Genomic DNA, 24239 nt, shown 5'->3' on the forward strand with positions numbered 1-24239 from the left:
AGGTTCTTTTGTTCTTGCAATTAAACAAATGTACTGGTTGTCGTCGTGAGGCAGAACTGGGTGCAATAACATCTAATTTAAATAATGACCTTTCTCACATCACCGCAAGTACATGACACAAATGCCTAATAGCCAAAATGTGTATTGTATTCTCAACGTTCGGTTCATAAATTACAAGGATGGGAAAACAGTTTTCGAAGACTTCATCGTGGAAGGGCAGCGAGGAGTGGGCCATAGTGCTACGCGAAGCCTCCAAGCACTGGAGTCAACTTTTCCAGTAAAAGCAGTGAGCTACGCGTAGCCGCAGTGTCCATGTTTGTCAATAGCAGACGCATGACATTCGTGAGCGACTTCAGCATAGCAATCACTTGCGAATGCTTGTCTTGCATGTGGGCAACTGAAGCGACATCGGAATTCATTTGGCGAGTCATGTGCTGTGACTCTGGTGTTCGGCATATCTTCGGCAGTGGTGGCCACATTTCACTTGATGAAGCAGCAACAGCATAGCCGCTTTTTTCACTGACATTCATGGTCTTGTTGGTGACAGATCGAGGAGGAGGCGCCGTTATCGGACAGAACGTCTTCCTTAAGCCGGAAGAGGATTTGGTAGACATCCGTTTCCTGGAACGATGTTGCCCTATTGCAGCACAAGCATCTCTGTGTGATGATGCGTCTCTGGGAATCTCCCTTAGATTTTCTGCTCTTTTTTAGGCGTGTACCGTCTTTTGAGGATGCAGCGTGCGAGCGTCGACAATTTGAGCACTTGAACTCCGTTGCATGGCAAGTGTCAGCGATGTCTTTTGGGGAGCATCGTGGGGATATATACCGTTGAATTTCGGCAGACACAGTGAGCACTGAAGTGTCCACTACTTTTACGTATTCTGCACTGAAGTGGTTTGCCTACGATAGGCCGCACCATATGCTGAATGCGGCCGACCTTTACATGTGATGGTGGGCAGTCACCTTTGCTGACGATGCTTGGACAGCTCGAATTGCCAAGGCACCGAGCTTGCAGTAAGGTTCATGATTGTGTTGCGCTTAGTGTTACATTGATGGAACAAATGGACGAACATAAGGAACAAGAGGTGGACGTATGTAGCGCAAACTACCAACTTGTTTAATACTGCTAAAGAACACACTTATATACAAGGTGGTGTGGCCGGAAGGGGGGAGATATAAAAAGATATGTCAAGGTGACAGCATGTGATGATGCGGTGGGCCGGAAAAATATCGTTCACTTGCACCCGTTAGCCCTGGCAAACTCGACCTCTGTTTCGATGAGCATGATGGACGGAATGCTTATGAACTTCTTTTTGTTTTGCTATGGCAAGTGCTTCCCATATTTCTCGCTCCGCTCTTGTTTTTTATGTGCCAATGACTGTGATGTTTTCTAATAGCGGAGAGCATTTGCACCGTTTACAGTGCGCAGCCAAGTTGCTAGGCGCTGTCAGAAGCTGGCACGTGTATTTGTGCTCCCGTAACCTGTAGTTTAGACAGCGTCCGGTTTGCCCTGTGTACACTTTCCCGCAATGTAGTGGGATTTGGTACATTCCACGTACTTTTTCACGTGCTTAATCTGACAGAATGTAGCATTTGTTTTTCCTTCTCTGGATCCTGCGTTCACCCTCTTGCGCATGCCTTTTAGTTTTTGTGGAGCGGAAAACATTATTTGAAGGTTATGGCGTTGGGCTGCCTTTTTTATTGCATGTGACAATTCATGCATGTATGGCAACGCCACGCGTTTTTCCAATTTGTCTTTTTTCCGGTGTTCCTTGCCTTTTTCTGTTCGCTCTAATTTCCAGCAACATATTTTCACAGATTCGCACCTCCATACTTTTGGGGTACCCACTGTTCTTTAAGTGGCTTACTTGCAAATCAATGCTCGCCCCCACAGCATGGCGGCATGACTTTTCAACTGCTTGACTGATGGAAGCCTCGGCGATGCCTCTTTTTATGATTTTTGAATGGCAAGAGTCATATCGCAGGATTTCTTTCTCTCCTCTAGTTTTGTAGCACCAGCACATGTGAGAGCCGCTGAATCTTATGTCTATGTCAAGGTACCGCAATCGACCTTCCGTAGGAGTCTCGTACGTGAATTCTAGGCCTTCATGCGCTTTCCTGAATATGCTGATAACAAACAGTGTCTACGCTAACTGGTTCGCTTTGGTTTTCTTCCATGCACACCAAATCATTGTCAACACATCTAAAACGGGTAGTTACACTAAGTTAACACAATCATGAACATCGACCAGCTAGTGCCGTTCATTGCTTCACTAAATGCAGTAAGGCAACGCAGTCTGTCGCAGGTTTGATTAAAATTGGCGAGTCGCTATCGCTAATCGATGTGTCGCTATCATGAACAACACCAGCGGTGGTTTTCTTGTCCTATGGATAGTGGTAGTGGACATTAATGTTGCCCAGAAACTTTATTGCCATCAAAGCATCGATTGCGCTTAGGTTGGGGACATCTATAACCAAGGCCTTCTTTCGATTATTAAATCTCATATCCTTATTATATCTCCCAGGACGAGAGCTTCGAGGAAAACGGAACTCGTTTGTCGATTAAGGCAGTTGAGGTCGTCCGCCGGCGTGTCAGGCAGAAAGAGCTCTGTGCGCTGTTGCGTTCTCCAGGGTAGCGTACCCCACCACTGCCGACCAGTTGTTGCGACGCCGTTTCTCGCAGCTCGACCGGCGTTACTTTTGAGTAGCATGGCGTTGTCGGCGGGCTGCAGGCGTCCGTTAGACCATGACGACCAGGCAAGGACGAGTTGACTTCCAGTGTGAAACTTGCACGGTTTATTCAATTGTTGGTTAAAGACAAGAAGAAGAGAATGAAGCGAAAAAGTGCATTGCTGGGTCCTTAAAATAGGCCCACCAAAGTCGTAGGTGGGATCTTGCTCACGTCAACGTCACGTGACATGCACTGAGTCCCACGGTGCTTGGCGGCATCACCCACTTTCCCAGGACGATGTTTTCCCGAGCTTGCCTCTGCTGGTGGCAAACCGCGGGTCCTGGCGATCGTAGGCAGCTGGTCCCTTCTCTTTCGCGCGTCGTTGGTTCGCGGAAAGGGCGTCTGGGTTTGGATGGGCGGCTGATTCCTTCTCCCAGTTGACGTCTTTACGAGCGTCCCTCCGCTGACGGCAGCTTGGCGGTCCTGTCTGGTTTGCGGAAAGCGCTCTCGTCTAGAGTTTGACAGTTCGCGGAAAGGGTTTTCACGCACACACACACAAAGGGGCCTGTGATAACTGCGGGGCGTCTGCCAGACCGGCATCCACTAGAGACAACCATAGCAAATTAGGAATCCATTCTTCGTTTCGCTTAGGCATGCACACACACGAAGGGGCCTATAACTACTGCGGTGCACCTGCCAGACCGGTAACCACTCGAGACAACCACAGCAAATTAGGAATCCACCCTCCTTTTCGATGAGGCATGGTGATTGAGCATCCTTTTTGCCGGGGGTGTTACACGAGAACCGTAACAGCGCCGATAGTCTTCGCCATGGTATGTTAGTTGACTTGCTTGACGAAGAACGTAGGCTGATAATTTTGCCTTCTCTTTGCCTTCTGGGTGTACCAGTCTCTCAAAGCTTTCTTCTTCTGAGGCGGCATCGCTTGAGCAGGAGTGTAACACAGTGTCCTCACTGTCGGCTTGATTTCCAGAGCAGTTTCTCTTCCTCTGTCAATGCCTGCTCAAGTAATTACGTTACGACGGCGTTATGCCAATTCTACGTTTATTATCGTAGCAGTGGGAGCGGCTTCTCTGTAAAAGATGGGGAAAATCCGAGAAATTGCTGCGGGAAATGACAGTGGTCGGTACACACTTCCTCCAAACATGAAAGAAGCATGCAGTCATGTCGAGGTGCTGATGCCACATGAGGTAAATGTCAGAATCAACACCTGCAAGAATATTCTGGGAATAAGTGTTGAACATATGGCCGCGCTGGAAGCCTTGCTCCAGGTTACCTACCTCGGTGGTACTCAAGTCCGCTGTACCACCCGGCAAAGAGGTTACAACAGGTGCTATCTACGCTATCGACGACGCCATTTCCAACGCAGATTTACAGATACTTATTAAACGAGCTACTGATGGCGCTGTTATCACATACGTTTCTCGCATCGGCAAATCACGTTCCGTGAAGGTTCTTTTCAACGATGAATCGCTTTTGTTATATGTCAAGGTGGATGCATTTTCGGCATATAATTCGTGGCTTGACACAAAGATCACTCCAACGCAGCAAATACATGAAGGACACATGAGCAGTGTGTGCAAGAGCGCGCTCCCATGCTCCCACAGCTCCGAGACTTACAGCACCAACAGCTGCGGCGCCACCACTCTGAAGTGCCCTAAATGTATCCGATCCCACAATGCATCTTCCTAGGAATATTCCCTTACTCCGAAATAAGTGGACACTTGAAGAGAACATTTTGGGACCGCGTGTGCGCCGAGAAGTTACAAACATATTTAGAAAATGACGCCGACGGGGCTCCCATTGCCAACGTTCATAACAGACCTCGGCAGCTTCTTTCATGCGCATGTCACGTCCTTCATTGCTACCTCTTTTGCCGCCCAAACCAAGCAGACTTGACTCCAAGGACAAGGCTGCCAAGAACAAGGAAGCTGCGGAGAGTGCGGCTACTGATTCTAGGCATACACTCCTAGAGTGCCATCCATCCTCTGACTTGCAAGGCATGGCAACAGCATCGAACTCCCCATCTGCTCACGAGAAATTGCAGTAACGAAACCGTCAAGTCATTATCATGCTGCAATCCCTAGTGGATGTTGTTCTCAAGCTTTTTACTAAGCTACAGACCCCGTCAACTTGGAAGGCCTAACAAGTACTGGACGCGCTGCACCCAGTGCTTGCATGCTTACAGCAGGCGTCATGGCTCTTCAAAAATGAAGGTCCTTCAACCGTGGCCGTGCGCGTCGTTGGAACAGAAAAATGCGAGCATTCCTGCCAAACCTCGACAATTTGTAAGGTTGACACATAGTAGGGCTTCGCTTAATGAGAGAAGCATTCCGGGCAAGTTGGTAATCCATTACTTAAATGATATTGCGCGACAAAAAATGTCGTTTTTTTGTCGCGCAGTATCATAAGTAAGGGCTTGGCTAAGGGGTCAGCTCGTGCCATGCCCTACTCTGCCCGTGCTTTGCCCGCTTCATCGTTTTTCTAATGTCCGCAACTAACTTCTTTCTTCGGAGCGTCCACGCACATTACTCTTAGCAAGAGTATACTGCAGTCACACTAGCGTCAACTTCGCCTCCGGTAGCCGGCAGTTCTTGATAATAAAAATAAATAACTTCATGAATGAGTCCGTCCCCTTCAAAAAACATCTTTCGTTGATGTGAGAGGAGAAGACGACCACATTCGTTTAGCGTCTGCTGGACATTCACCGAGTGACTTTCTCGAACACGAGTGCAGAACGACTCCCATGTATGATGCCATAAAAATAATTTCTGAGTTGAGAACCTCATACGGATAAAAAATAATAAGAAAGAACAAAACACCACAAGCAAACTTCCTTTGTTTTTGGTTTTGCTGGTTTTTCCGTTACAAGGTTGAAAAAAAAACAGCTTATTTTCGCGATACATAGCAAACTAGGTCAGTGTGTCAATGTGCACACGCCGGTTGTGAGTTTGTCCTTGCATTCCCTTTGCACCATGATCATGCTGCAGCTTGTATCGGAGGCCGTATTTTGTAACTACTACTTTCACATTCAATTTTTTTTCCTGAAGTCTAGCAACGCGAAAAGATCAAGAGAGTAGGTGCGCATATACAGACGGAGCAACGCTCGCTATCAATCGAAACTTTATTCGTCACTACCACTTCTTTTATTGCCATCTTCTCACATAGCGTCACCCACTCAAATTTAGCTCTAAACGCAAGACCTTTATGCTTACTTTCATAATAAACAGACACCTTGTGAAATATGAGGGGGATTGCGCTTATAGACGCTTTTCTCTGCGCTTTTGTGAGCGCCGCCATGTTTAATCACGTGGTGCCACGTCCATTGCGTGCCTCAGCCAGCCTCTCCTGCCTCTGTGCACAGCGGCAGCACATGATGCCGTTGTGTCGCAGCACACCGCTGTTTCGGTGTATGTCGCCGACAATTACTGCGTTAACGGCAGAAAACATTGAGCAAAGCTTCAGAAAAAGAAATTTAATTTCACGTATTTGTCCTTCCGAGTACGCCTTGTCCAAATGGTATGAGCGTTGCCGTACACTGCACACACTAGATGGAGAGCTGGAAATTGTTTACCAGATCACCATGGTATGCCACGATCAAAACCTCCAGCCGCTGTATTACATCAGGATTGTTGTCCCTCACTCCTTGTGTTTGCCATTATGTGTTACCAATGGCTTTGAAGCCACAGATTGTCATACTTGTGGTTCAGTAACGTTTTTGGTGCGATGTCATCATTCGTTTTTACGTAATCCCTCGTAAATGTGTCAATATCGCTAGATTTGTTTATGCCGCGCGCCGAGGTTAAAGCATACATGTTTTGAAGCTTGGAGTGGCTTACAAAACAGGCGCAATGTCCTTCGTCACTCGTTTACGTTGTGGTTCGTGACCAAATGCTCTGATTCGAACATTATTACGTAACATATGTATAGGTCTCATTGGTCAGCATATTCTATAACGAGATAACTCATATCTGATACATGACTGCGAGTCTCAGTGAGTTTCAGCGAGCTTAAGTGAATGGGACCGGACGTTAGTGGAGACTGAAAAAATATTTCCAAGCCTGAGTGAGTATCTATTAACATCGCAGTGCTATCTGGCCATCGTATATATATTGAGAAACTCTGCCTTTGATAAAAAATAATTGTAAAATTCTTTTTCTTCAGCAAAACCTCGCTTTGAGTTAGATGATGGTCCGATATTTCATTCTGGGGTTGTGGCACAAAGAAACAAAGACGATGAAAACCTAGGAGGCGAGCGATACAGCAAATCGCGGTTAGCAGAACGAAAATGATGTGTGGTACATGTTTTTTTCAATGCTTCTCCATTGTGAACACACAACACACTTTGCTGATCAGCTTTTAGTACAAAAAATCATGTGAGAATGCCACAGTGTCCAATACACTAACTATAATATGCAGTCTTACTCAAGTGTGTACCTATGCAGCATACTTAATCATCATCATCAGTATCATAACCATCATCAGCCTGTTTTTATGTCCACTACAGGACGAAGGCCTCTCCCAGCTATCTCCGATTACCCCTGTCTTGTGCTAGCTGATTCCAACATAAGCGTGCAAATTTCCTAATTTCGTTACCCAACCTAAATTTCTGCTGTCCTCGAATGTGCTTCCCTTTCCTTGGCACCGATTTTGTAACTCTAACAGTCCACCGGTTATTTGACCTACGCACTACATGACCTGCCAAGCGCCATTTCTTTCTCCTAATGTCAACTAGAAAATCAGCTGCCCCTTTTGCTCTCTGATCCACACCGCTCTCTTCCTTTCTCTTAACATTACGCCTAACATTTTTCGTTCCAACACTCTTCGAGTGACCTTTAACTTGTTATCGAGCTTCCTTGTTAATCTCCTATTTTCGGCCCCATGTGTTATCACTAGTAGAATGCAGTGATTGTAGAGCATATTCAGCTGATATTGAAAATGTGGGGTCTGGTGTGGGGCTATGAAGGACGCATTAGTGCTGGGTCTCCGGTTTCATTTTGACCACCTGGTGTTCGTTAACGCGCACATAAATCTAATTATAGGAGTATTTATGGTTTCCAACACTATCGGAACATGCTCGCCGCGTGCGGGAATCGAACCGCCGTGGAGGCGACACCACGAGTCTTGGATCTCGAGTAACAACTGTCAAGGCACGATGTAAGCGTCATCTATGTAGAGTTAGTGAACTAGCCAGTGACAAGGGGATATAAAAGGTGACCTTGACAAATAAAGTTGATGTAGGCACACAGCGCTCATCTTCTGCGTACGTGAGCCCACTGTTCTCGCCGTTTCACGCTATTTTTCAGCACAGTATTGCTTGGAACGATGCTGCAAGTGTGGTACTTTTGCCTATATTTGAAAAAAAAAGCGGTTCTTTATTGCACCTGTACTGAAATTGATGCGTCAGAAATCAAGGGGCGCATCTTTACATTCCAAACTACAGTTATACGGATCTTCATTTCTGGAGATATTACACTGCAGCCCGCCATTGTTATCCAACGCGTGCAACAATGTTCGCTCACCGGAGAGTTTACAGGGCCAAGCCCTTCACATGTGTCTGGGACTACCTCGATGTGCTTCAACTTTTGCAACAATCTTGTTTCCCGGAGATCATCAAATGCAAGAAAACACCACGGTTATTTTTGTCAGAGCGCACATTCAACTTCTTTTTCCGCATTCCGGATGACCATCTGGCCATTGTGCTCTTACAAAAACCTCGGGCTATCAGAGGTTATCCCGCTTATCGAGACTCTTTTCCACCAGAACATGCACCAGCAGCGAGAAATTCATGTTCCTTGTGACGTGTCCAGTAAGCACAGGTGCGCCTCACTATTCTCCGGAGATCACCCAAGGCCTAGAACCAAGGAACGGCTAAAAAAAACACGATGCTATTATTACTGAGTGAGAGTTATGGGACCGGATGCATATCTATAATGATGGGTTGGCCTCGGCTACCAGCTCAACGGGTGACGTTGTCATTCCGGCTATGCTAATCGCAATGAAATTTAAATTGTCCCATGTAACACCTACCGCGGAAGAGCTTGCTGCCCTGCGTGCTCATATACAATGCGTCCTACAAGTGCGACCTCGCGAATGGGTAATCTTTTGCGACTCAATTGCAACCCGTCAGAGCTTGCTGGTTGTACCTTACTCCACAGGAATCATGAGTGACTGAGATACAGAGTTATAACCACCAAATTCTCGAGAAAGGAGCGACACAAAAAAATGGCTGTGGCTTAGCTAAGGTTAAGCCCAGGATGCGAAGCATGCTAGCCTTTATTTTAGTTGTTGAACCACTGTTTAGCCTGGTGAACTGCTGTTGCTTGGCTATATTTGGTTCGGCGAGACGAAGAAACAACTCATGCGTTACTGGGCTTCGCCTTCAAGAGTGGAACGCGACAGCGTTCCCGTCGACCCGCCAAGGGGTGTAAGACAATGGGCTACGGCGCAGCGACTACGCGCCCCGCATTGGACGCGGTGAGCGTCGAGCAACGCAGCGTTAGGCGCGGCAGCGAAATGTGCGCCTGAGCAAGCGACGCACGCCTGAGCCTTAGAAACAGGTCGTTTCTAAGGCAACACCCCATTCACTAGAGGCGCTTTTGTACCGCTTTGAAGCATATTAACTGCATCATATGTAAGAAACCTGAAACTATTGAGCACATCTTTTTGGATTGTCATGACTCAGTTTTCTTGTGGGATGTTCTAAAACGAACTCTGAAGAAAGAACTGCCGTTAAGTCCTTTCGGTATTCGGTTCTTACCGTGTGCAGACACAGGGGGAGTGCCGGCTGACTTGGTAATGCTTTTGTGTATGAGCAGCGTGTGGAAAACGCGCATGGATATCAGGAATGCCCGCGTAGATGAAAGGTCTGCGAGGGAACACCTCAGTGAATGTCTTAGGTACACACGTGATGCCCTCAAGCACATGATTGAACCTCCAGAGTGGTTTGAGGAGCTTGACACTTTGGCGTCTGTGATATCCTCTTTGAGTGCCTTTTAAATATGTACAGTCTCTCGAAGTGATGTAATATTATTTTTCTGCACAAAATGACCTACATTGTACGCGTTTGAGAGGTGTTGAAATCAAGGTAATAAAGAAAAAAAAATACTCGTGGCTCAGTGGTAGCGTCTCCGTCTCACACTCCGGAGACCCTGGTTCGATTCCCACCCAGCCCATCTTGCAAGAGTTGAGCCAAAGCCACCGAGAAATAAGCGCAGCTGCTTATATACCGCCGCGACGCCGCGAGCGACGGCGCGAGTTGGAGCCCCGTTTCTCCTCTGTCGTGACGTCACGGTGTCACGTGGTCAGCCTTGAAGGCGACGCCGCGAGCGACGGCGCGAGTTGGAGCCCCGTTTCTCCTCTGTCGTGACGTCATGGTGTCACGTGGTATTGAAGGCGACCCCGCCGCGCATGAGGAGCTGGGTTGAGCTCTAGTAATATGCTTCGTATAAAATTGGAGGACGCTTAAGCTTCGCCTTCAAGAGTGGAACGCGATAGCGTTTCCGTCGACCCGCCAAGGGTTGTAAGACAATGGGCTACGGCGCAGCAACTACGCGCCCCGCATCGGACGCGGTGAGCGTCGAGCAACGCAGCGTTCGGCGCGACAACGAAATGTGCGCCTGAGCAAGCGACGCGCGCCTGAGCCTTAGAAACAGCTCGTTTCTAAGGCAACACCGCGTTCACTAGAGGCGCTTTTGTACCGCTTTGAAGCATCATGAAGCTGTGGTGTCAATGCTTGATACTTTGACACATATAAAACGAGTGTGATCTATGATCACAAACACCTTTGAGGCTTGTAGCCAAGCTGGAAATAAAGAAAAAAAAAAGAACTCGTGGCTCAGTGGTAACGTCTCCGTCTCAAACTCCGGAGACCATGGTTCGATTCCCAGCCAGCCCATCTTGGAAGTTGCTTTTTATTTATGAAGTGCCTGCCGTGATTTATCGCTCACGGCCAACGCCGCGGACGCCGACACCGACGCCGACGAATTCGGATTTTCTGCGACACGAGCTCCTTAACGCTATCGCGTTAATATTCCAGTGGCTTTCAGAACCCACCGTAGGAAATGATTTCGCCGATGAGGCTACCCGATCCACCCTTGAAGGAACCCGAATGATTCCGATCCTCCTTTTGGGAATCGGTGTTGCAAGGAAACTTTATTTCCTGGCTCCGACTATCAGTCCCGCTTATTGGTCGTCTGCTAGTTCGTCGAAGTGTCGACTACATAAATGGGATCTTTTTTTCTTAAGCTACAACTGTGCAAATCTCTCCCTACAATGCATGCCGCCCCTGGATTGCGGCAGCATCTTTCATATATCTTGTCGCATTTGAATGCGTGACACACCTTTTTGCGACTCTTTCGAGGCAAAAAAAAAGAAAAAGCACGATTAACACTTCCTGTGCCTTTGTTCCCTTTATGACGTTTAGCGCCACTCTCTTCGGATAGAATTACACACGCTCTGCTGGGATGCATGAAGAACGCTGTGGGCATGCTACCGCTGACCAACAACATAGACGCGAACGCCAAAGACGAAAGAACAATAGGGAACCGAACGAACCCAGCCGCAGCCGCCACCGTCGTGATACAGACCGCTCTGCAAGTCTGTCAACGACGGCCAGTGCGGTATCGAAACGAACGCGGCACGACTCTTTCACGTCATCGACCTACGAAGACGCGTCCGCCCCTTCCAGTGACGAAGACGACATGCAAACACAAGCACCACCGACAACCTCAAGCCTACAGTCTGATGTGACAACGCCACGTCAAGCAGAGACTGCATTGCACGCGTCTCAAGAACTGTTTTTCTTACGCAAACTCAACTCAGAAGCTAGAGACAATTCGAGACGCCGGAGCCCTCTCCCAGGACGCGTTTGAAGATTACGGTGACGAAGGAGTGTGGAAAGTGCAACGCCGTAAGCACAACCAAACGCGGCCCGAGAAGGAAACACCGTCAGAAACTTTTGTGCTAGTCGTGAAACCACGGGTAAACGTGGTGCTCACGACTGTACCAGGCAAGAACCTCCACCGCAACTTCGTGATGGCCACACCCGCTGCCGTCAACACCAAGCCTTTGACGTACACGTTGCAACCAGCATCTAACACCATAAGATTGCTCGTTCACGACAAGAGGCAAGCAGACGGGCTTCTCAAACTTTCACACCTAGACGTGAACCATGGACAGATACCAGTACAAGTGTATCAGGCACCCGGACGAGACATGTGTCGAGGTGTTATATACAACGTTGACAGCAATGAAACAAAGGCTGAACTCCGGGCAGCCTTGACCTGTGAGCACCGGCGTATCCTTGACGCGCGCCCAATGGGAAAGCGTGGGGCATGTCTACTGACTTTTGAGGGACGCCACCCCCCTAACAGAGTCGTGTATTACGGCCGCATCGCCCGAGTTTCAATTTACGAACCTAAAAGCATCGTGTGTAATCGTTGTCATCGCTGTGGTCACAAGAAGGATGTCTGCCCGCACGAAGCGGTATGTCCTACATGCGGCAAGACACACGAAGGTAGTACTACTGGCAATGAATGCAAACAGACGACGCCCAGATGCCGCAACTGTGAAGAAGAAGGTCACACGGCGACTGACCCGAAGTGTCCAGCTAAACTGAAGTCCGACGCGAAAATTGCTAAGAAACTCCGCTCAAGGCCCCGCTCTCGTCGTCGAAGGCACGGCGCACACCGATCGAGAAGACGCACTAGAACTGTCCCGTGCCATGATGTCAAATTGACGCAGCAGCTACTTGAAAGTGAAAACATCTCACCGCAGCCACGTACCATAAAGGAAGCAGTGAACGAGATTGTTTCAAAGAACTGCGTACAACTAACAACGGGAGGAAACGGCTGCAACCTCAACTACGCAGCAGCGCTCAAGCGAACTCAACCAAGTGGAGACAAACCGGCGAACTCTTTACCTTATACCACACCTATGCTGCCTTCACCATCGCAGCTGGTTGATACATCGAAAGATAGTGTAGAAGCTGAGATTGCGGAACTCGCACGACAGAACGTCGAACTGCGGCGGAAACTAGAAGAGAACGAAAAAAGGCATGCAGCACTGCTCGAAAGTGTTCGTGCCAAGCGACAGCAGCAGCCATGCAATCCGCAGGAGCTCACTAAAACGCAAGAAACAACCTCCACTACCACACAGCAGACAGACCTGGCTCTGCTGGTACAACAACTTTTGCACCCTCTCCTCCAAGCGCAAGAGAAGCACTTCCAACGACAATATGGCTTGCTCCAACAGCTCTTCGCCTCGCGTCAATAGCCACCCGGCTTCGCGTACAGCCCTCGACAGTCCCACTCCACACGTTTTACAGTGGAACTGCCGAGGGCTCGGCACTTGTGCGACAGAACTGAACCTCTTGTTTGACTGTGTCGGACGCCCCCTTGCGCTTTTACTTCAAGAAGCTAATGGCACAGATCGGACACTACGACAGTTCAATGGTTATTACCAACCGTCAATAGAGCACAGAAACAGGAAACGACACCGAAACCCGCAGCACAATGGTATCGCCAGTGCAGCCGAAGAATTCGTAATACGGGAGCAAGCGGCTGTCTTTGTCCGCACAGACATTCCGCAAACGCAGATTGACACTTCTCAGTACTCGACTGCCGTGCAGGAAGTGGTGGCTGTCCGTTGCAAGATTGCAAAGCGAAATGCAGTGCTGGTATCGGTATACATGCGCCCTGAAGTTAGCTCCCGTACACGCGGTTCATTCACGTGGATTTACGCTTTGCGGAGACGTTACCCAAATGACGACTTCCTGATAGGCGGCGATTTCAACGCCAAGCATCCGCAGTGGGGCTATGACTATCACACGCCCCGCGGAATGGCGCTCGCAGATGCAACGGAGTCAGCTGACTTAGTGCTCGCAAATGACACCGACTACCCCACCCGCGCCGCCCTGCATAGTGGACAACGTAACACGACCCCAGACCTGACGTTATCCACAGCAGCCTACGTGAAAGACTGGCGATGCGATCCGGACGCCTGGGGCAGCGACCACTATCCACTGTGGATTACTTTGAACGTGGGACGAAAGCGTGCGGCCGAGCGCACTGTGCGCACGATCAGATGGGATGCCTACAGGAGAGCATTTGCGGAGCAACCCAAGACTTCATCCGTACGGGAGCGGGCGTCACGCGCCCTGCGCAAGGCCACTACTGAGACTGAGGTGAGAGCTGATGCTCCGACGCCGGACATACATATGCTAAACCTTTGGGATGCGCGCAAGCGAGCATAGTTGACGTACGAAGCCAATGGCCGACGACATTGCGACCGCGTGCGACTTCGACGTCGCACTGCCATCGCTAGAAGATACGCCAAAGCGCCTGTATCGGGAACGTTGGAGCCAGCACTGCTCCTCATTCAACGAAAGAACTGGCCTCCACAAGGTGTGGCACACGTTCAAGGCTATGACAGGTCAGCGTAAAACACGCAGCGCTATTTCAAACGTCTTGCTCAAAACTAGCCAGTCAGTCAGCCAACTCCAAGATGATGCCGCCAACACGTTTTTTCCCCAACCGGCGACGCCCCCGAACGTCGACATTTACCGGAAAACGCCGCCAGTGACCGATGAGGGCATCCAGGCTCCATTCTCACTCTTCGAGCTCGAACAGGTACTTTCTTCCATCAACGCGCGCAGCGCGCCAGGCTATGATGGCGTGACGTGGGCGGCTCTGAGGAATCTGGAAGAATACGCAAAAAAGCAACTTCTAGAGGAGATTAACGAAGTGTGGATCAACGGTGAAATCCCAGCAGGATGGAAGCATTCGATAGTCACACCCATACCTAAACCAAACAAACAGCCAGATGTACTGTCGAACATGCGCCCTGTATCTCTCACACTTACTACGTGTAAGCTGGCGGAGCGAATGGCCTTGACACGCATATCTCACTTTCTAGAAACATAGGGTCGCTTTCATCCAGCACAGACAGGGTTTAGACCAAACCTTGGCACTCATGACAGCCTCCTACTTGTGAGGGAAGGTGTACTGCGTCGAAAGACAGTCGGTCGCGCAAAGCGACACCCGAGCGTCCTGGTGGCGGTGGACCTCCGTAAAGCTTTTGACACTGTGACGCATGAGGCAATCATCGAGGCAGCTGAGAGGCACGGAATCACGGGCCGCCCCCTCAACTTTGTGCGTTCCTTCCTTCAAGATCGCACTTTTTCCATACGGGTCGACGGAGACGTCGGGAAGGTTTACCCAAACATAGTGGGAGTCCCACAAGGCTCCATACTATCACCCCTCCTCTTCAATTTGACTATGATAGGCCTGGCTGAGCGACTGGAGGCTATTTCCGAACTGGGCTTCACAATTTACGCAGATGACATCACGTTATGGACTGCATCACGACCATTTGATGAGCAGCAGGAGACCCTGCAGGCGGCACTTGACGTTATTGACGACTACCTGCCACAAACTGGCATGCGGCCATCTCCAGAGAAGACAACCTATGTGGTGATCCGAGGTTCAACGCAGGACGAAGCAGCCCTCACGCTCACTCTCGCAGGCGAAACGCTGCAGCGAGCAGAAAAATCAGTGCGCGTTCTCGGGATACCTATTGACCGCACAAGCACAGCGAATGCGTGGCTCGCAGACCTTCGTCGGACATGGCACAACACTCTGCACCTCATAAAACGAATCTGTTTCCGCATGGGCGGTGCTGGTACCGACGTATGCCGAAAGCTTGTTAGTGCTTTGCTTACATCCCGAGCGATATACGGAGCGCGCTGTTATGACCTGCTTGTTCGGCACTGGACACAGCTAGAGGTACTCCACAGATCAGCTCTCCGTGTTATAACAGGGCTCCCGAAACACACACGTGTCGAGGAGCTACATCGCTATGCGAAGTTGCCTACCCTCCGTGCAACCATCGAAGCATCGAAGGCAGGACACGAGGAACGCCTGAAGCACACCAGACAAGGCAGGACTCTACTGGCCTACATGGGAAAGGATATATCAACTTTGCCACAACTGCCATCCGACATCTCACCGTGGGATGACATTGCTGTCGTCGACACTACACCAACGCCCCGAAACATGGGTGCCCAACATGCGCACCGCCGGGCAGCATCCGCTGCGCGTCATGTGCAGACATTGGCAGACGCACCGCCAAGCCATGAACAAGTGTACACTGACGCAGCTTTCGACCCACGCACCAACGAGGGAGCAGTCGCATACCACGTAGTGGGTTCTTGTGAGACACATTCTACCTTTACAACTGCTGATGCTGACAACCCAACGGAACTTGAGCTCCGCGCAATAGTCTGGGCATTAGATAGAGTTTCAAGCACCACGCAAGCAAAACACATCGATATATACACCGACTCTCAGTATGCGCTGCATGCCTGCAAGTCGCGCCACACATCATCATCGGAAGTACTCCTCGTCAAGCAGGCCTTCAGGCGCGCGGGAGCCCACGCGGTCACTGCAACACTTCATTGGATCCCTGGTCACCAGGGCATCGAGGGAAATGAGAGAGCCCACGAGGCGGCGCGCGCCCTTCTTTCCAACCGCGTCGTCTCCCGGGATCCTTCAGAAGCCATCACAACCAGCACAGGCAACACGACAAATGGAGCCCCGTATGACCCCGACAGAGCTCTGAGAGCAGCAGCCAACCGACGCAAGAGGGAACTCCGTGCGAGTGTGCCCACAGACCCAGACCCACTTCCAACGGGTCTTCCCAGGTCGGGGCAGGTGCTGTGGCATAGGCTCCGTTCCGGCTTCGTCCTCACACCGGATGTGCTGGAACGGTGGCGACAGTACCGGCCATGCCGGGAAAGACGCCCTCCATCTCCGTCTCCCAACTCCCTTCCATCGCAGGAACCCGGCCATCCCACAGCCTCCGCGGACCAAGAAGCGCTCCATACGCCACACAGGTGCCCTGACTGCGACATGCCTACGCGGCCATCCGCAGCCCATCTGTTTTGGGAGTGACAGCGACACGCTCAACAGCGGGACCACCACCTGACGGCGGTGCGAGTGTCGTCCTACGAGGAGTGGATTAGACCGGCAACTGGATCGATGGATTCTGACAGGGCCATTCTGGACTCGCTCTTGGCTTTCGCCAAGGACGCGCAGCTCCTAGGACGGCTCTGAATACGCCTCCCCCCTCCTCTTCCTATTCCCCATTATAGGCCTTCGCGCCATCCTTTAATAAATACATTTTGTCATCATCATCATCATTTATGAAGTGCCTGCCGTGATTTATCACTCACGGCCAACGCCGCGGACGCCGACACCGACGCCGACGAATCCGGATTTTCTGCGACACGAGCTCCTTAACGCTATCGCGTTAATATTCCAGTGGCTTTCAGAACCCACCGTAGGAAATGATTTCGCCGACGAGGCTACCCGATCCACCCTTGAAGGAACCCGAATGATTCCGATCCTCCTTTTGGGAATCGGTGTTGCAAGGAAACTTTATTTCCTGGCTCCGACTATCAGTCCCGCTTATTGGTCGTCTGCTAGTTCGTCGAAGTGTCGACTACATAAAGAAGATCTTTTTTTCTTAAGCTACAACTGTGCAAATCTCTCCCTACAATGCATGCCGCCCCTGAATTGCGGCAGCATCTTTCATATATCTTGTCGCATTTGAATGCGTGACACACCTATTTGCGACTCTTTCGAGGCAAAAAAAAAAGAAAAAGCACAATTAACACTTCATGTGCCTTTGTTCCCTTTATGACGTTTAGCGCCACTCTCTTCGGATAGAATTACACACGCTGGACCCAAGGCTGTTTGCAGATACCGATATGCTTGGACAATGGATCGCGCGTCACTGGCGCAGAAAGCAACGACAGCATTATTGTAGTACCTCAAATCGATAGGCCTAAGCGACCGTTCATAGACTTGCTGCGCATCTTCACATGTGCATGTAACTCGTGCTCTCTCTCTTCCCCCTTTCTCTTTTCACGCCTTTGTTTCTTTCCCCCAGTGCCGGATAGCAAACCTGACGTGCGTCTGTTTAACCTCCCTGTCTCTCCTTCCTTCTTTATTTCTCTTTTCGTTGTCAGTTGGCATTCGGCAAGGCATTCAATACGAATGCGATTAATGCGAGCTGAATGAAAATGCCGTTCAGGCCTGTCGAATTCTGTCAACCGCGTAAATATATACATATATATATATATATATATATAACAATTTACGTTTACGAAGTAGCGAAAAATAATAATATTACAACGCTGGAAGCAAGGTGGAAGAAGGAACGCACGACCTTGAGGCGGAAGATGACGTTAGGGATTTGCCAGCTATGCCTCTATTGCGTGCATAACCTGTAAACAGATTTCACTGCTTCTTTTATCCCTGTGTCATATTTTGATAGAACTGCGGGGTACATCTAACGCTAGACGGAACTCCGACGTGGACGTAGCCTGGCCGCTACCACCATGCTGACTGACGAAGAGGCTGCAACAACGGTGACCACGATGGTGACCACCGCGCCAATTGTGACCTCGGCTCAGCCCCGCAACCTTGGCGCGGTTAGCGACAACCTTGGCGTCAATGATTGGCTCCGGATCTACGAGCGTGTCAGCGAAAATAACAGGTGAAATCAGACCCTTACGTTAGCCAACACCCAGCCAGCCCGGTACGTCGTCCATGTTGGCCTCCTTACATGCTACTTGTCTTCATCCACATAAGACGCAACGGGACGGTGCTTCCATGCCGGCGGGTCATATGTTACAAAGCTGGAAGCACCGTGGAAGAAGGAGAGCGCGAACTTGGCGTGGAAGACGACGACTTTGGGCATTGCCCGCTCCGCCTGTCTTTCATAGATAACCTGTAAATAGATTTCACTGTTTTCTTAATCTTTGTGTCACAACATACTAGGACTCCTGAAATCAGTTCTCAGAATAAGAAGCTGCTATGTCGCATTTTGGGCCCGAAAACGCATCAAACAGCAAACTTTATACAGCTGTCGAAAAGGAGCTACGACACTTCTTGGAGATGGTAAATTAAAGCGTGCAGTCAGTAGACAACACTTTTATGAACATCTGCATCATGTCATCCTGCACATAACCTCTGTCTGCCAGCGCAACAGGCCGACACTCTATAGCAGTTACAGGCCACGACCGCCCGCCTACTGCTCTCGTGCTAGCGCCAAGTACATCTTTGAGACAAGTGGCTTGAGTGAAAGCACGTGATGCGGCCCGTGATCATTTTATAGTTTCATAGCGTTTAAATAACAGCCTCACGAAAGCTTTGCTTCACATACATTTAAAAAAAGTACACACCGGCGTTTCGCTATCTGATTATGAGGCACGCCGTAGTGGGGGACTCGAATTGATTCTGACCACGTGGGGTTCTTCAACATGCACCTAGATGTAAGTACACGGGCGTTTTTGCATTCGCCGCCATCGGTATGCGGTCGCCGCCGGCAGGATTTAGCCTCCCATCTCGAGCTCAGCGGTGCAACGCAATAGCCACGAAGCTTTCGCACCGGGCCACATACTTTACAGTGCTGGGCCGTATCGAAGATACATGTATCTTAAATACTATCTTAGATACTCTTTGGGTATCTTTGTCTGTATCATGGTACGTCTGGCGAGATGTGTATCAGTATTTGTGTTTCCGATACATGAAAGAATGTATCGTGTTTCTTAAGGTACAACATACTAACTATCGCAACATCACCATGCATGCGAAACTATAGATCTTGGCTGAACTTCACTTATCAAGCTGATACTGCTGCCACTAAGCAACCTGAATTTCCACTGAATTCTCTATTGCCTGGCCTTAACAGGTAAGTTGACAATACTTCATGCTTAAATGTCATAGCTATTAGTGACACCGCCTGTTTTGTGTTCTTGCGTATTCACTTTGATACCTTTTTATTTCACAAAACCTTTTTATTTTATTTAGATATAGCTTTCTTTCTTTTTAAGTCACCCTTAAATTTCTTACTTCTACAAATCGCCAGGTAATCGGAGCTATAAGTGGCAGTAGCGCGAATAGCGACGGTACCCTCCGACGATTTCTGCCACTACAATACGTATGAAACGTTTTTGGACGGCACAAGTTTTCTTGTAGAAGAAAAACTGTAAAAGGATTGCACGTTAATCAATACGTCGCTAACGAAAGCTTTACGCCAGCAGATAAGTAGAATATCAAAGGTCATTGCAACTTTATGTGCTCTCTGTATGCACAATGCGTAAAAAAAAATATCTCTACTAGCGCTGTTGCTGCTTCACACCTGTCCGGTGATCCGGTATTGCGCAAACGGCAACACGTTTACGGACAAGGTAAAACACCACAGCGGTATTTGTGCCATCGTGCATTGGCTCCTTATTAAAGTTAGATGAGATCGACTCGCTAGTTGTTCGGCAAGCAGAGCAGCGACTCCCATCGATTACAAAAGCGGCTAGCAAACAACACTCGCAGCGCAGGGTATAAAAAGCTTTCATGACAAGCAGCTAAAGCAACCCAAATAAACTGTTTCGAAATGAAAATACTATACTTTGAGCAAAAAGACAAAAATTTTGAGATACTAACAGACATTTAAATCAAACAAGGATGATCGGAGTTAGGAATTTCCACGCAAGCATTTTTGTGGTGCTACATTAAATCTATAAAATATTTGGGAATGTATCGAAGTATCTTAATGCACGAATGGAAAGTATCTTGTCGGATACAATAATTGCGGTAGCATCTTGTATCTATATCTCAAATACTTGTTGCCTGAATTTCTTGCATGGCATCATGATAAAATTGCAAAGTATCCTTGCCCAGCCCTGCACAACATTACATACAACATTATAACATGCATTACATTTATGCATTACAACATAAATAAGCATGGGATCTGCATAATGTTCTCATTTTTCCTGACACAGGTGCAAGAGCAAACGCTCTGACCACTGGACACTAAACAAAAGTTGTAGTTCAAGCAAAAGCGACACAAAATTCCTTGCTGGAATTTCAGTGTGTATGTGTGTGCTCGTAGAAGACCAGTAAATAGACGCTTACGCAAGGAAAGGTGTAGACAGTACGAGCGCTGGGCTTCACTCCAGCACTCCCGCAGTCCATGTTTTATTGCTCTAGCGTTCTCAGAGGGTACTTCACTCATTTTTCGGGTGTGTCTATTTACGTTTATATTTATCTACATCTCTGTTTTTAGATATGCATGTATGTTTGCATTAAGCCGCATTCCCGCCTACCTGAGTCACTGGGTCTAAGTCCGTGGTCGAACATGTCGCGCATCGTGCTGCTGTGCTGAAGGAACTGGATTCGGAACCAACCATCGGACCAACTGGAATCCCTGCGTATGTGGTGTACTTACTTACCGCCTCCAACGCCCATCTCTCACGCCGGCATAGGTCACTGTAGATGCGGGACTGGGTTGGTACCGCTGTTCGAAGAGTTGAGTTGAGTGGTTGTAGGCTGCTGGTGGGGTTAGCCTTGCAGTTGCTGCCGGCAATTGCTCCACCGTAGCGACACTTAAAATACATAAATCATATAAATCAGACACAGACCTCACAACTACACATAGTCACTCCTAAGGTCACCATGTGGAGACCAAATCCATGTCCTGCAGATAATTTAAAAGAAGGCGAGACACCTCCTTCCTATCTAACTGGCTCCCGCGCGGGAAAACAATGCCCTGAAGAGAACTGTGAGGAATTCCTGTCTTCTTGAGGGACTCCAATAACACGCTCCTTTCAGCGTTATACAGAGTACAGCACATAAGGTAATGTTCTATGTCCCCACACACACCACACGTTGAACATAATGGAGACAACGCCAGGCCAGTCTTTCTACATCCACGCAGGGGTACGAGCAGAGCCCGTGCGAATGCGGAGCAGTAAAGTGGCTCGGTTTCTTTTGAGACCCTTGGTCCTACATGGCTTGCGAGGTGAGCTCCACAAAGAACTGAAGTGGCACGACACCGCTTCTTTGAAGCTCTCCACTTTGAAGAGTCTCTTGTCCCCTTGAGACATTTTTCTCAATGGCTTCCCAGACAGCGCTCTATGGGCGAGGCTGTCCGCCATCTCGTTGCCTATGATACCTATGTGCGGGGGCACCCATTGGAATCGTATGGAGAAGCCTTTGATATGGAGATTGTGCACCGAGCGTAGGGAGCTTAGACATGAGGCATCAGTAGGGAACCCGTGCTCTAACCTTTGAAGGGCGGATTTCGAATCTGTAAGAATGACAACAGGTTGAGGCGTACAAAACCGTAGCTTCATTAGAGCTGCCTCAATGGCAATGCTTCCGGCCATTGTGGAGGACACGACTGCAGTGAAGCAAACCGACCAATCATACTTCAAAGAGGGAATGTGAAAAGCAGCTGCACTAGATCCTCTGACCTTGTCCACAGAGCCATCAGTAAAAATTTGAAGATGACGTGCATATTCAGTCTCAAGGTGTTCCAGTACGAGCGAACGCGTTGCCGCCAAAGGAGAACTCCGTTTAGCACGAACGTGAGGAATTGTCAACGAACAATCGAGGCTCGAGAAAGACCAAGGTGGTTTCAACCTCTTAGTTCAACCTCTAGCGTCAAGACCCAAGTAACGAAGTACGCCAAGTACGCTCGGGACTCAGATCTCTTTCGAAGGCTCTTTAGAAGGGCTCGCCCGACTATCGTCTGCTTGAGGCGGCTAATTCGCATCAATAACCTTTGTGAAGCGACTAGGCTAAGAGGCTTCGACAGAGACTCATAACGTACTGCATTGTTAGAGCAGTCTGCGGAACGCCAAGAGCCCTCCTTAGGCCCTTTCTGTGCAAAACCTCAAGCCGTTTCAGCTGTGACAGTGAGGGGGAAATTAAGGAGGCTGGTACATTATTCGACTCGTCACTAGTGCATCGTGTAGCCTGATCATTGAAGAAGGGTGATTTCCCCATTGCTCACTTGCAACTCTACGGATCACATAGACGCGGAGATAGTGATGTCAAAATAGAGTCCACAGCTCGTCGCCACTGTAGACGGTAGCCAATAATGACGCCCAAAAAGCGCTTTCGCTTCAATTGTCGAAGGCTAGATTGATCAAGGTCTATCTTCAGCCGCACATACCGTCTTCCTCTACCTGGAAACATGATGAAGCCAGATTTTTCCACCGAGAGAGTCAATCCAACACCTAGAAGGTAATTTTGAACTGAAAGTAATGCCTGTTGAGCTATCAGAGCTAAACGCTTGTGTTGATATCCGCTTAACCAAATACAAATGGCCGTCCGCATATACCGACATATGGATATGCCTGCAATTTTTTTTCACTTCAGCGGGAAGACCAGTGTTGCGTTTCGCCTGCGACACGCGGTTTTGCCGGCGCGACTGCGGCGGGGCGGCAGACATTTTGGCCCGATCGTCGTCGCCGCAACGCTCATCGCCAGGTGTTTCCAGGCGCGACTGCGGCGATGCGACCGCAAAGGATCACCCTCTCCTTCCAGTCATTGTGCCCGAACCAGGCGATGCGAAAGCAGGGATCATCCTCTCATTACAGTCATTGTGCCCGACCGGCAGCGCTACGACAGTGTGCTACGACATTGTGCTACGACATTGTGCTACGGCAGCGCTACGACAGTGTGCGTCACCATTAGCCCATTGTACATTCACGTGCTCGTCTGTTGAGGGGTTCCTTCTTGCCCTCAACTGCGAGAGTATAAAAACAGCTGCCCCCGGACGCCAAAAGGAGGGCTCCGATTTCTTCTGCTGAGTAAAGTGCTCTCCCGTCTCTCTACTTCGGTCAACCTGACCGCCAACTCTTTGCGATGTTAAAATAAACAAGTTGTTTTGTTGTTACCAGTCGACTCATGCTTTGCCGGGACCTTCGGATGTTTCCAGTTGTACCCCAGGCCGCCAGGCCAACGCTACCCTTGGGGCTTGCGACCCAGGTACAACCACGGGCGTCAGCGCCGAGTTCCCAACAGATCGTACCAGCGGTGCGATCAAAACATCTGGTGGCAGCGGTGGGATCGCCTCCGACTTCAAACAACTGTCTGCCAGCGGTGAGATCGCGACAACGGAGGCCAGCAGCGAAGATATGCAGTTGACTGTATGCTGAGCAGCTCAACGACGATCCGGGAGCAGTGCAACGAGCCCTGTGTGATGACTGGTTGCCTGCAGCGGAACGACTGCGCTGAACTCTTGGCTGCGAGGTTTGGTGAGTGCGGGACTTTCTTCTTCTGAGCTTTGCCAGGCTTTTGTTAGTGTCAGAAACAGAGCTGGTAATTGTGGTTGTCGTTGCTGCCGGGTTAGTTTGCGGCTAGACAATAGTAAGCAGTAGAGAAAGCAGCATTCAGAGCAGCCATGGATTTGAAGTCGTTGCGCAAACCGAAATTGTTGGAGCTTGCAAGAGAGTTGGGTCTGGATGTCTCGGACAAACTCAGAAAACCAGAACTGCTAAAGGCTATTCTTGAGTTAGAGGCTGAGGATGACGAGCTGTCGGAATGCCTTGAGACTATTGAGGAGAGGTCAAAAAGACAGGAGCGCGAACTTAAAGAGCAAAAAGAGAGACAGGAGCGCGAACTTAAAGAACAGAAAGAAAAAGAAGAGCGTGAACGTAAAGAACAGAAAGAGCGAGAGCAACAAGAGAAAAAAG

At 49.3% G+C, this 24239-nt stretch overlaps 1 pseudogene; it reads left to right on the forward strand.

Moving 5' to 3' along the window:
• The first annotated feature begins 13529 nt into the window (after positions 1-13529).
• LOC142586237 (uncharacterized) lies at positions 13530-18254 on the forward strand (annotated as a pseudogene).
• The last annotated feature ends 5985 nt before the right edge of the window (positions 18255-24239 follow it).

The sequence above is a fragment of the Dermacentor variabilis genome, chromosome 6 (assembly GCF_050947875.1).
Source record: "Dermacentor variabilis isolate Ectoservices chromosome 6, ASM5094787v1, whole genome shotgun sequence".
Taxonomy (NCBI): domain Eukaryota; kingdom Metazoa; phylum Arthropoda; class Arachnida; order Ixodida; family Ixodidae; genus Dermacentor; species Dermacentor variabilis.